The sequence below is a fragment of the Pinus tabuliformis genome, chromosome 1_2 (assembly GCF_031772625.1).
Source record: "Pinus tabuliformis cultivar Carrire ecotype Pingquan chromosome 1_2, CPIR1, whole genome shotgun sequence".
Classification (NCBI taxonomy): domain Eukaryota; kingdom Viridiplantae; phylum Streptophyta; class Pinopsida; order Pinales; family Pinaceae; genus Pinus; species Pinus tabuliformis.
Window position 1 is genome coordinate 728,978,581 of NC_142298.1, and position 15,147 is coordinate 728,993,727.

The 15,147-nt window shown below is 35.7% G+C and overlaps 1 pseudogene; it reads left to right on the forward strand.

Annotated features, from left to right (window-relative positions):
• The first annotated feature begins 11,009 nt into the window (after positions 1-11,009).
• On the forward strand, positions 11,010-14,036 carry LOC149207829 (protease Do-like 7 pseudogene; annotated as a pseudogene).
• The last annotated feature ends 1,111 nt before the right edge of the window (positions 14,037-15,147 follow it).

Below are 15,147 nucleotides of genomic sequence, written 5' to 3' on the forward strand. Positions count from 1 at the left end.
AATTCATGTGGCAAGTTGCTCTTGAATCAAGCAACCAATCATTTTTCCAAGAAGCAAGTGAAGCATTAAATAAGTCTTCATTTATTCCAATGTTACAATGTACCACAACATAGTGAGCGGATTCAGGTGCTTTACCTTTCTCTTTGTCATTAGTTTTACCTTTGGGTTGGTTTCTTTCTTGCTCACTTTTGTCCCAAGGCAACTTGCATGTGGATGCATCATGTGATCCATCTCTTTTGCAACATATGCAATGCAAATATGACTTTTGTCAATGAGAGTGTTTGCCCACCCTGCCTCTGAAATTTCTTCCTCTTCCTCTTCGACCACCTCTTCCTCTAGAAGAATATTGAGAAAGATTCTTCTCTCCATGTGTAAGACACACAACCTCTTCAAAATACTGAGGAGTTGTCTTCTTCCCAAAATCTTTCTCTCTTTCAGCAATTTTTTTCATAAGGGAGTCAAAGGTAATATCTTTGAGGTTTCCATTTGCTTGTAATGACTCTTGAGTAAGTGAGATAAATTTCCTTGAGAAAAGCTATCAGAGGAATGTCCAATTCAACATTAGTGACTTCGATATCATGCATAATAGATTTTACTCCTAATGCAAGAGCAAGAGGATCATGATTTTGTAATTCAAGGCTAAGAAATTTAATCATGAGTTGAACAACTTCAAGTGCAGAGTGTGAGTCATAGAGTTCCTTCAGTTTTTGTAAGGCTTCGAAAGCATTTGAAAATGGAAAAATATGGTGACTCATCTCTTCATTTAGTGATGCGGCTATCAATGCATAAGCCTTGTTGTTCTTATTTTCCCAAATGGCGAATTCCTTGTTTGAGGTAGGCTATTCTAGCTCTTTGTCTCCATCTCCAACACACAGTCCATTCCACAACTCATTAAAAATGAGAGTGTGCTTGATTTTCTGAGACCACTTAGGATAATTTTCCTTCCCATTAAGGAACACTCCCACAATAGATATTAATGAGTGAATTTAAAAAAAAACTGTGAACTGTAAAATAAAATATACTTTTGTTGCTAGTACATAAAATATTTTCACTTCTACAGTGTAATAGAAAATTCTTAAGAAAAAAAGTGCAATTCTGATCATGAATGCAGTTCTGGTCAAAAATGTAGTTCTGGTAAAAAAAAATATCTTCCAACATTGCTTTAAAGGACTCCATCTTCTGTGGCTTTAAAGGACTCTTGTCTGTTCAAAACCCAATAAAACCAGAATGGAGATGCCTGAGCACGTCTACAGCGATACTGGAGAGCAAAATATTGGCAGAGGAGCGTATTGGATCCAGGAGGGAGCGGGAGAGCAATGTATAAAGGGAGGGAGCAGCGTATATATGGCTAGTAGGGAGGGAGAGAGCAGTGTATGGAGGGAGGGAGCAGCGTATGGAGGGAGTAGTTGCAAACAAGTTGTAATGGAATGTTGTTACCAGGTGAGAAAAATGAGTGATGCAAATAAGTTGCATATACGCAATGATAAATGAAGTGTAGAGTTCTTGCTTCAGGATGTTGTCATATTTGCAAGAAGATGTGGTATCTCTTACAATTGCATGCTCAAGCTTGCAAGGAATCTGAATGTTGGGTTCCTCGGTGCCAGGATTTGAAAAAGCACTTGCGAAGATTGCAACAACAGATGGAATCACGGCGTAGAGCACAGTTATGGAAATTATGAGACAACGTGCTATAGAGGTTGCTAGCAATGCTTGATTGAATGAATGCACATGCAGTTTAAAGTTCATAAAAATTTGACGTAGGAATGAATGCATAAATATCGCATTACAATGTCAAGTAGTGTTCACTACGCAGCGCTCCCATATGCAACGTATTAGGCAAAAACGCAGTCTTGAACGATTTTTGAAATAATTGGAGTAGCATTAACCTATGTGATATCACCAAATATGCACTCATTGCACCACAGTATAGTCAGAGATGTCAATATTGCAATATGGGCAGAGCATAGGCAGAATAGGCAGAAAGGGAGTTACAAGGGAAGGAATGCTAAAAATAGAGTTGGCTCTGATACCATGTCAGGCCAGGAGGTAACTCCTCAAAATGAGATTGTATTATTCATTTAGGTTGTTCATTATTATATACAAGAGAGAGTGACTGTTGAGTTTCATCTCCCAATGACTCTCCATTTTCTCTATTATTTATTAACATTGTTTTACAATTGTTCACCCTATCCCTATGATTAGGTGTCAACAATCTATCCAAGGACTACGGCTGCTGACATGATTGCTTTAGCAAATGCTGAGAAAGTTTGCCAAAAAAATGTTGTTTAGGGCCTCAAAACGGCTTTGGAAGTTCAAGACCCAAAAAACTGCAAAAAATAGTAAACTATGCTACAATTAAGGAAACAAATGAAACCGACTGGGGGGCCTAGGTAGAATAGGCGCGTGGCCACCAATATCCACCTTGATCACTGCTACACAAAAAATGAGAAATACATGAAAAATGTGATTGCAATCACATTTTTCATGTATTTCTCATTTTTGTGTAGACAAATCCATCGAAAGTATGCAACACGGGTATTCCTTGAATGAGGAATCAAATTATGCATCCAACAAGTGTTTCCGCTCGAAATTTGAGTAAACCCATTGGGAGATAAGTTGAAAAAATAGTTTTTTACTTTTTCCCACTAAAATTTGATAATGTAATCTAATATTATTTTATTATTTCCACTATTATTTTATAATTTCCTTAGGAGGCACATCTTAGACCTCAAAATTCCCTTAATGTTAATTAACTATATGACATAAGTATGTGTCTATAAGATTGCATGAAGAAATGATCTTGTTTTAAGATGGTTGTACTAACACATATGTGTTGAGACAACTGATATGTACTTGAGTGTAACATTATGTATTATGACTGATGAATGTGAGTTGATTTGGGTTATGACATGATTGTTAGTCTGGGTAAATTTTGATTTCAAATTGATAGATATGATTGTCTTGATATTTGGAACATGTGGTTGACATGTGTGAGCAGTTGCAGGGTAACATGCTTGGTATTAGTATGACAAGGTAAGGAAGCTAGTATGTTGTTATGTTTACTTATGCACTGATAGTTATGTGTTTATGGAGAAATCCAGTGGCATCCATTTTTTTTTTATGGCCTAGTGAATTGGGATGGATTACGATAAACCCTGGTTCTATTGACGAGGATGAGGTGTTGTAGCCTCAGGAAGCACTGGTTGAGTTTGCTTTTAAGTCCAACATTCATGCTTGGAATATGTCACAGGGGTGATTGGATGAAAAATATTTGGTTCAACCAATCTATGGTCAATTGGTTCGTTGAAGTCCCAAATCTAGTTGGCCTTTGCATCATTAATATGAGGCTATCTCTCCTTGTTAATTCATGAGTATTATACTAGTTTATATGTGGATTATATGGTTGTTGTTTCCTTGGTATTTGTGTTGTTATTATGTTGGTTATAAACATGTATTATGACAGTGGCTATGTATGGCTCTCATCATGTTTTTATTTGTAAATGAATGAACAATGTATCAATTCTTCTTAGCGAATCTCATATAAGTATGAGACCCCTATGCTCAGCTCTATTGTTAAGACTTGTAGATTTCATATTTGTGATATGTTTGACCAAATGTCTATCATGGCTAGAAGGGGTCCAATCTAGTCCTTGTTGATGTTTTTGCAAATGTATCATTGTTCTGTCCTGTAAATTCATTTCTGAAGGTGTCATTGAGTTGTGGGAAATGACCTAGGCTCTGAGCCTAAAAAAGTGGCATGAATCCCAAAGCCACAAGCTCAACACTAGGAAAGAAAGCAAGGAAAATTTTAAGGATGGAAACTTTTCTTGAAGTTTAAAAACATTGGCAAATCTCACTAATCCCTAATATGTAAACTTCAAAATGTTTATTGATATATTTATAAAATTATTCAAATTTATAATGATTTTATATATAGTCTCTATATAATGTTGGTGATTTTTATGGTAAAATAATTTTATATTAGAAAAATTAGGCGAATCATCTTTTATAAAAATTGGAAATCTTTTTGTGGAAAAATCATGGAAAATTAGCCCACTAGGCGAAAGCCCCTAAAATTTTCCATGGAATAAAGTCCCCAGAATCTCCCTTTCCCTTGTTGTGGAAGCTTATGGAGCCTCCCATATGCACCCTTGTCCATATCAAGGGAGGGTCCAAGGGTTTGATGAACTAAAAATTTAGTTGGTCTCAGGGGCTAGTTACCTTAGTGGTTGGGATGGCTCCTGGTAGTTATGTTGTTGATGTGGAAGGCATGTGTGGTGTTTTTCTATCGATTCCACTTCCTTAACTGACACATAGGGAGTTAGGTCATATCATAGTAACTTATTGTCACATGTTTACTCTGGTTGGATGGCTACTTGGGTAGATGTGGGAGGAGGGTGTTACACATTGAGATCTTTTTTCCCCAAGAAATATCTCAAACTATTATGGTTGGACTTGACCATGGACTTTTCTCTCACCAAATATTGTGAGAACGTTGCAAGAGAATGCATGATGGATAACATTTATTTATCATATATAGAATAAATCCTTTCTATCTCTCTCATATTTCATCTCTCGAAAGAAATTGGGGGCTTGTCCTGCATCAAAATTACTCCTACTCCTCCTGATGCATCACACTCTAGCACAAAAGGACATGAAAAATATGGGAGTTCAAGAACATGTAAAGAGATCATTACCTGCTTGCATTTCTCAAAGGTGCATTTTGTATCCTCCACCCACCCTAAATCTTCCTTACTAGTAAGATTGGTTAGATGTGCAACCATTTGAGAATATCCCTTGATGAACCGCTGATAATAATTGCATATTCCGAGGAATCCTCTAAACTTCATGAGATTATTGGTCGTGGGCCATTCAATGATAGCCCTTTCTCCTAATTATCTTGTACTCCTCTTACACTAATGATATTCCCAAGATATAATACTTATATCATACCAAACTCATACTTGGACTCCTTTGTGAACAATGATTGCTCCTCCAATATGCCTAATACCTTGTTTAAGTGTCTCAAATATTCCTCCTAAGTTTTGTTGTATATAATGAGATTTTCAAAGAAGACTAACAAATACTTCTGTAATTTCCTCCTAAAAATATGATTCATGCATGAATAGAATGTGGCGGGTCCATTTGTTAGCCCAAACGACATGATAAGAAATTCAAAATGTCCATAGTGACACTTGTATGTTGTTTTCGAAATATTTTATTCCCAAAATCTAATATGGTGGTATCTATATCTTAAATTGATCTTAGAAAAATATACAGCTCCATGTAGCTCACCTAGAAGCTCAATATATGCATGCTATCAGATATCAGTTCTTGATAGCCTTTCTATTAAGATCCTAGTAATCAATACACATCCTCATTGTTCTGTCCTTATTTTTTACTAACATCATTGAGGAATAAGATGAATTTCGTCAAGCCTAATGTGTCATATCTCTAACAAATCCTTGATAGTATTTCTAATTTATTCGCTAAACTTCTTGGGCTGTCAGTATGAAGTAGTTCTTACTGACATGGATCCTTACTCTAATTATATAATATGCTTGAATCCTATCTCTGGAGGTTTACTAGGAGGGATAACCTCAAAGACCCTCTCATGTTTGTCCAATAGGGCTTGGATTATCACTGGATAATGTTTATCTTCCTCTGATTTTCTTTTATAGGAGACCATACACTGCACAACCCATGCTATATCACCATGAAAACAGATAACTTCCATTTTTTTGTTGTTACTACCTTCAGATCTCTTGTAGTAATGCCCTTGAGCCAAACTTGTTTCCACTTTGGTGTAACCAGTCCATTTCCATAGTTTTGTATCCCTTCTAATGTCTCTTAATAGTGATGATCCATTGCACTCCCAACAAAACATTTGTGTAATCCAACTCCACCATGTAGAAAGCCTCTACTAATCTATAGTTCCCCATTTTCAACTCCATTTGAGGAACTTTCTTTAAACATGCCATCCGTTGGCCACCTTCCACCTTGACATCAAGCCCTTCAAATTCCATTTTTCCAAATGTGTCCTTGCCACTAAAGTTTCATCAATAAAGTTATGGATGGAGTCTCATTTATAAGAATCATAACCCACTTCCCTTTTATGACTCCCCTTACTTTGAAGGTGGCATATCATAGCATGATTGAGATCTTGGTTATCATGGGTCTAGATGGTTTTCTAAGTAGTGGTTCATTATCGTTGTTGCTATAATGTTCCTCCCTTTGAGATGATACCTACTTCGCCTTATCCTCATCGTTATCTAACATTACCTTGATGTAGCGAAGCTTCCCTTTTACCAAACACCAATGTCCTGGAACCCAAGGTTCCTTGCAGCTAAAACACAACTTTTTCCTCCATAATTCATCTCTAGATTCTTCCATTCTTCATTTCTCTTGCCATGTCTTCCTTTCTTTCCCCTTGGGTGGGGGAATTAACTTGGTTGGTGCCCTCTTAGGCATAGAGTTGGCATATCCCTCATTTTAGTGATGGCCTCCTAAAGTGTGTTAAGCTAAAAATATTTCACCCATTTGCACAAAGGATCACTCAACCCTTCTAGGAACAACATTACTAACTAGTTTTGGGAAATATCTGTCACGATTACTTCTAATATTTGAAAATCTATGATATAACTATCATGTCTCCTAGTCTTCTTAAGTAGAGCTAATTCTCTAAAGTGTGGCTCTAATTCCTTCTTATAAAATCTTTGGATTAATCCCTCCATGAACTCCATGTAGGATTTGATGTTGGAATATCCTAGTGTTGTTAACCCATGGTACCACCATTTTTGAGCTTCACCTTCTAGACGCAAAGTGGTATACTAGATTGCCTTCAATTATCTCATGGGATTGAGCGAAAAGTATGTGTCGAGCTTCTATACCCAAGCTCTATTTGACCCCCCAAATGTACCATTGAAGGCTGGTATCTTTATTTTTCGAGCCTTATTTTGTATACCATTATTCATCCATTATCTACTGGAGTCCTTTTCTCAAAATATGTGTTTAATAGCACAATATTCCTAAAGAGACATTTGAGCTTGAAATTCCACTCCCATTGCTTGATATTCCCTTATATAATTTATAAATTTTGTGTCTCGTCTTTATTGATTATCTACTTTCTCTTCTCTTGATTATCTACTTCCTCTTCCATGAAATTGAGCAAGAGATACATTGATGAAGCTACCTTTATCCATAGGGTAACAAAAAATGTGGAGTTACTGGCCTCCCCACTATGATTACATGCCCTCCAAACAAACTGCAATTTCTTTGCAAACCTTTGTCCCCTTGATTTGACCAACTATCATAGACACTAGCCACAATTTGTGCAACTTCTTTTAGAGCTAAATCCATCTCATGTTGACCCCCTCTTAGCATTTGGGAAATTTCACGTCATCCATGTTCTAATCCTTGGCCCATTTCACGTCATTCACAATCTAATTCTCGACCCATTTTACGTTGTCAATGTTCTAATTCTTGTAGTATCTCTCATTTCCCTCTAGCTAGATCATTCAATATATTTGTAAAGCTTCCCAACAACTCATTTTCATGATCCCCCATCTATTATTTCTCGTTCTTCTTCTTCCTGAAGGTTATGTTCCCCTTATCTTCTAGAAACATCCACTGATAACCCTACCAAGTTGGAAGGATGACCAACTTTGATACCACTATAATAATACTAGTATAATTTGCAAGAAGCTTTTATGGTTTAAGGAAACTTCATTCTAAGAAATAAATCCACATACAAATTCATGAATGAAATATAAAGCAACATAATATATAAAACCCAAAAGTAATAAGTAATTCTAGAAAGATAATTCCAATTTTATTCATTCAAAATTCCAGGAGGAAATGTTTACAAAATTTCTTTAGACAAAACCTAGCTAAGTGTTCCAAAGGTCATTCTATCGAATTAGGTTGTAGGCTTGGCCACAAAATATCATTAGAGAAATTTTGAGGTCCAAAATGAGCCTCCTAAGGAATATTATAATATAAAAGTGGAAATAATAAAATAAGATTACATTACATCATCAAATATTAGAGGGAAAAAAGAAAAAACTATTTTTTCAACTCGCCTTTTGAACTTATTTCCCTACAATTTTACTCAAATTTATAGTGGGGTACTTATTAGATGCAAAATTTAATTCTTCATCCAAGGAGTACACATGTTGCATACACTCCTTGGACAAGGAATTAAAATTTTCATCCAACGAGTGCTCTCGCTCGAAATTTGAGTAAAACAGTAGGGAGATAAGTTAGAAAAAACATTATTATTTTTTTTTTATTTTTTAATATTTTTATTTTTTTATTCCAAAAACGGTGAATCATCCCCCATGGTTGATATCATCATTTTCAATCCTATTGGTTCTTATAAAGTTTATTTTGGTTTTACATTTTTGTTTTGAGGCCTACTTTTGACCTCAAAATTTCTCTAACGGATCTCCCGATCCTAGAGATACGACCATCATCAATTTGGCGATATGATGCTCAACTTTGAATTTTGACCACATGCAACTACATTTCCAATCCTGGAAGAACACCACCCTGATTAAGAATGTAACTCCCGATCTTAGCATTATGGTCTTGACCTTGACTAGGCAATGTGGATTGGGCACTAAGAAACTCAATTTCTACATTTGATATGGGTGTTATGGGTGCGACTCCTTTTTCTTAAATAAATTACTATGGATGCGGTGATCTAGCCTAATAGATAGAAGAATGTGTCCTTCGTCCTCTAATGAAATCACTACTCTCTCGATTACAATATAGTTACTTGGTGTTATCCCCCACTCAACCAAATATTTAGCCTATTTTGATTTTACAATAAAATCGATTACCCATTCAATCATTACTATGGCCCTTCCTGGAACATATAATTTACCATGAATTAGATTCAACTCCAACGCTCCTAATTGGTTGCTTCAAACTTCAATTCAATTTAATATGACTTGTCCTAATTCCAATGTTGCTAACTCCGCACTCATAAACTCTAATGTGCCATTGAATTAATTGGATAGGGTGGCTTTTGAACATCGAATCCAATGCCAACAACTAGGATGTATATTGCAATGCCAAAGTTGGGTTCCCTACGAGAGTTTTCAGACTTTCACAACTAGTTAATCAAATGACTTCTCTAATAAATTCTTCACGCCCTCTTATGTCCCATTTTCCATTTAAATAATACCATTGTCCTTTGAAAAACATAGGCAATACCATGGATCCCTATTTATTTAGTTATTATTTTATTTTATTATAATGATCCCTTTGTTTTTCTTTGTCCATATTCCTGGGGATCTAAAAAAGCTAGGACTCCTCCCTCATAGCTAATGATTATGAGGGGACATTAAAAAGTATTAAAGAAGAAAATATGAGATTTATATTAGTTTATCTATCCCACAAAGTTAATGAAAATGTTTCAAGAATTCATTTTAGTTTCTTTGATTTCTTCACAAGTGTCTCTTAGCAATAGTGTATCATCTACAAATTGGAAGCATCAAGAAATGCTAAATCTCACCATTGTTGAACATTAAGCAAGATCGATTATCCTTCTTAACTAAAAATGAAAACTACAAATTCATTCCATGCTTTCTACAATAGGAAAACATCTAACTACACAAAAACAAGTTAAATAACAATAATTATCCTAGAAATCAAAAGGAAAAATGAAAACAAAGATCACACAATGATATAAAATCCCATAAACAACGTATCTTACCCTATATCTCTATTTCAATTAAGGTATTAATATATACTTGCAAAATATCTTGGTAATTTATGAGAGAAATCATGCAAAGGGTATCAATAACTATAATTAAAATGAAAGTCCAACATAATAGTTATTAAGAAGCGAAGGTTTCCAACTTCAAGAAATATATGACAAGAACAAACAAATCCATGAAATGATCCAAGCTCAACCCCTTCACCAAGCTATACACCTAACAATAGATTGAAAATGATACCAAAGCATTCAAAGAAAAAGGAGACTTATGTAGCATTAAGACCAACCATTCCCCAATATAACATTAAAAGATCCGATTTAGCTCTAAAACCATCCATTACCACACGATCATTGATAGTGTACACAATTATCATAAATTGTTTATAATAATAATGTAGCTACTTTCATTATAAAATGTTAATTAATTTTAGTATAAAATAGTATATAGTTTACATATACATTTTTATTTGTATTTAAGTAATTAACTTAATTAATGATCAATTAAAACATGTGTAGGTTAGGTTTTAAAACCCTATCTCTATCAATATCTAAATGTATTAACTTTTATTTGTACTCGATAATAAAATATTCAATACTATATATGTTGAATTTTATAAAATTTTAAATTTTTTGTTATTATTATTATTTGAGTTTTATATTATAATATTTAATGTTGTTAATTACTTAATTATTATTTATAAAAGTTAATATTATTTATAAAAATTAATGGTTTAGTGAATTATTGAGTTTTGTATATTTAATTTTATAATTATAATAGGTTTATTTTAAAATATAAAATTTTAATTTAACTATTAATAATTATAAAATAGATAATAAGTGAGTTTAGATTTTTGTGATTCATATTAATAAAAATACATTTTCAGAAATAATCATATAGAAGAAATTTTATTTTGTTTGGAATCATCCAATGTGGTTTATCATCATCATCTTGTCTCGAAAATAAACCACACCCAATAGTTCAAAACGGGTCGACAAAATTTCTCTATTTAATTATTTCCAAAAAAAAATTGTAAATAATAAGATTGTAAATAATAAGTATTTAACACTTGACAGAATAATAAGAAAGTACTTATTGAAACAGCAAACGGTGTGACCATTGGAGTATTTGGAGTATGTGAAGGGGAGAATCTTTCGTGATTGTTTCATTTGACTGATCGAAAATTGTGAGGAAGCCCTTTAATCTTGACTGATCGAAAATTGCGAGGAAGCCCTTTAATCAGTAGGTAGATAGAGAGGGTGAAAAAAGGAGTAAACTGGTGTGGCCATGGAAATTGATAGGGCAGAGAAATGGAAGAATACTTTAAACAAAGCTGTTCAAGCCGTGGTAGTGCTTCGAACCACTTCCACTCGAGCTTTCGATACGGAGGATGGACACAGCAGAACCGGCACCGGTTTCATTGTCGATAAACAACGGGGGATCATTCTCACCACCCGACTTGTGATCAGGTCCGGCCCTGTTGTTGCTGAAGCTATGTTCTACAATCGAGAAGTGCTGCCAGTTTATCCCCTGTACCGTGACCCTGTTCACGATTTTGGGTTTTTCCGTTTTGATCCAGCAGCGCTTGAGTTTATGAAATGTGAAGAAATCCCTCTTGCGACAGAAGCTGCAGTTGTTGGATTGGATATTCGGGTGGTGGGTAATGACAGTTTAGACAATCTTTCAATTATGGCGGGGACCTTGGCCCGATTGGATCGACAGGCTCCTTCTTATTCGAACAATGGATACAATGATTTCAATACCTTTTATATGCAGGCAGCTACAAGGATAAAAGGAGGGTCGACTGGCTCACCCGTAATTGATTGTGATGGTAAAGCAGTTGGACTAAATACAGTTGGTGGAAAAAATGAAAGCTACCTAAATGAAAGTAGTGGCGCATTTTTTCTTCCACTGGATCGAGTGGCAAGGGCATTGACAATTATACAGAACTGCGAGGATGGTAGGGCAGTTCATATTCCTCGAGGAACGCTTCAGATGAGCCTTAATCACGTAGGACTTGATGCGGCACGTCGGTTAGGTCTTCGACGGGAGACGGAACAGATTGTGAGGCACACCATTCCCTTGGAGACGGGAATTCTTGTTATAGAATGGTTGATCCCTGGAGGTCCTGCTAGTGCTCACAAGACGCCTTTAAAGGAAGGTGATATACTTGTACGTGTGAACGGTCAGATTGTTACACGATTCTTGCAGTTGGAAACACTGCTGGATGATAATGTTGGAAAGACCATCGACCTAGAGGTTGAGAGGTGTGGTGTTCCTTTAAAGCTTACTTTGGAGGTCCAAGACCTACATTCTATAACTCCGAAATATTTTTTGCAAGTCAGTGGTGGCGTGATTCATCCTCTGTCCTACATACAGGCTAGGAATTTTGGCTTTGAGTGTGGTGTACCGTATGTTGCGAAACCTGGGTATATGTTGGGAACCGCAGGTGTGCCTACCCATGCCATCATTAAAAAATTCGCACAGAAGAAAATCAAAAGTGTTGAGGATTTTATATCTATTTTGTCCAGGCTTCCTAGAGGGGCACGGGTTCCGCTTGAATATATGAAGTCTCGTCATCGACCTGAATTTGTTCTGATAACTATTGATAGGAATGAGTGGTTTCCAGAACCTGAACTCTACACTCGAGACGATGTCACTGGACTATGGAAAACGAGTCTTGCCATGTCTTCATTTACATCTACTTCGACAATCCAATCACATGATGATCAAGGGGATAATTCAATACAACCACATGGACATGACGATCAAGGGGATAATTCATCTCAAGTAATTGGCAAGAATGTGTCAGATTGCCAAGGTTTTGATTCCAGTGCTACAATTGATGCAAGCATTGTGTTCGTTCGGGGCCGTATGCCATCAATTGCCCTTATTGAGGGTATGATTGATAAGCTTTGTAGTGGAACAGGGGTGGTAATCTATCATTCTGACACCATGGGAATAGTTTTGGTTGACAAGACTACAGTGCATATTTGTGGAGCAGATGTCACTTTACAATTTCTTGCGTACCCAATAGAGATACCCGGAGATGTTGTTTTTCTGCACCCTCTGCACAATTATGCATTAGTGGCATATGATCCTGCTGCGCTAACTCCATCTGGGGCTGCAGCTGTACGTGCAGCTGTTCTTCTTCCTGAACCCGCTTTGCGTAGAGGTGATGCAGTAAGTCTTTTTGGTTTGGAAAAGGGCTTACAAACTGTTTCAATAAACTGCTTTGTCACAAACCCGGCGACCGCTTTGAAGACTCATTCGGATGATTCTTGTCCTCAGCTTAGAGACTTGAATGTGGATGTCATAGAATTGGATAAAGATTTCGAGGATAGGTTTTCTGGTGTAGTAATAGACGAGCAGTCCAGCGTTCGGGCATTATGGTGCAGATTCTCTAAGTGGAATCCGAATGCTGATAATTGGTATGTGAGAGGGCGAGGAATTCCTATTTACACCGTTAGTGAAGTGCTACATAAGATTATACATGATGGAACTCCGGAAGGTCCACCACCTTTGGTTATCAATGGAATAAAATTGCGTATGCCTCTTGTCCGCATTTTAGAGGTTGAACTTGGTTCCACTTTACTTTCAAGTGCCCGTAGCTTCGGATTAAGCGAGGAATGGATTAGAAAGTTGGCACAAAGGGATCCCATCAGACTCCAAGTGTTACAAGTAGAGGGTTGTTGGGCTGGATCAAGGGCTCAACACACTTTAGAGGAAGGGGACATGCTATTAGCTATAGACGGGGAGCCAATTACCAGTTTCGGTGATATAGAGAAAGCTTGCCAACGTCTTGATGCGTCCAAGGATGTCAATCAAGGAAATTTAAAAATGACAATATTTCGGGAAGGTTCGGAATTGGAACTTCTTGTGGGCACCGATGTTAGAGATGGCTTTGACACTAAACATATCGTGGGTTGGTGCGGCTGTGCTGTTCACCAGCCACCGGCATCTGTCCGTGCGCTGGGCTTTATGCCAAAACAAGGGCTCGGGGTATATGTGTCAGCATCATATTGGGATGTCAACCCTATGTTTAGATTTGGCAGTGACGAAGGCATGTGGATCGTTGAAATCAATGGAAAGCCCATCCCCGATCTCCAAACATTTAAAGAAGTTACACAGAAATTGGAAGATGAGGAATGTGTTCGTATCAAATCTCTTGCTTTGAATGGTCAACCCGAAGTGTTTACAGTGAAGCAGAATTTGCGTTACTGGCCTACTTGGGAACTCATCTTTCATCCCGAAACTGCATCATGGCATCGAAAAACGATTAAGGCTTTGGATCTGGATGATCACGTGAAGTGATACAATTTTATGAAGTTAATTTTCATGGACTCGGCTCAACTATTATTATTTTACTCAACTCAAATCAAATTGGTTGACAAAAAGTCTTACTAAGTACATATATTTTAACATGGTTTATTCTTTTTCGCTACAACCATTTAATATTTATAAATTTTATTATAAATTGAAATTATTCATTTTAATTTTTTATTTATTAAATATTAAAATATTTTTTAAACAAAATTTTTGAAATTTAAAATATTAAAATTCAAGTAATTACAAGCATTTATAAATTATATTTTATAATTTTAAAATGTTTAATTAAATATTATATGCTCTTATGAAAATATAATGATTTGTTGGTAGTTACACCAAGATAATATTAGCATTGAGACTGTAGTATGTGGCAGGGAGCATGGAAATGTGGAAGAATAAACTTCAATCTGCATTTCCTCACTGTGATAGCACAAAGAGCCGGTCTTACTGAGATTTGAACTTCTCATTATAAACAACACCGAAATTATCTCAAAAATTGATATGGATTACAAAATCCTTAATTCAATAATTTAAAATGTTTAATTAAGTACTACAATATTTATAATAATATTGGGGATATTTTTCATTTGTTATTTTATAAAGATAAATGAGAAAGGGAAAGTTTATATATATATATATATATATATATATATATAATTTCTTTTAATTGGTTACAAATTGAATTTAGGATTTTAACAATAAGGAAGTCTATTTAGGTTTTGTATTAAGAATGACCAAATTAGTAAGTGAAGAAATCAAGCACATACCACATAAATAAGCATCCCAACAATAATGGACATATTTGTGGAATAACAGAGTAGTATTCACAAAAATAAAGTGGAGGTAAACAAATTAAGCCAATAAATTGAAAACCTTCAATCAACAATGAATTGAGGACCATTTGAACCAATTTGAACCATCGTTCTCCTAGAAGCGATCCTAAAAATATACCAAATTATTAACTTTATGTATCTATTTGAGATCAAACCCCAAGCAAGGGGGATTTCATCCCCCCTTTTCAAAACCCCCAAAAAAAGGGTTCCCATGCATACAAATTATGGATGGCACTAGTCATGTAAAGAATATAACACATAGT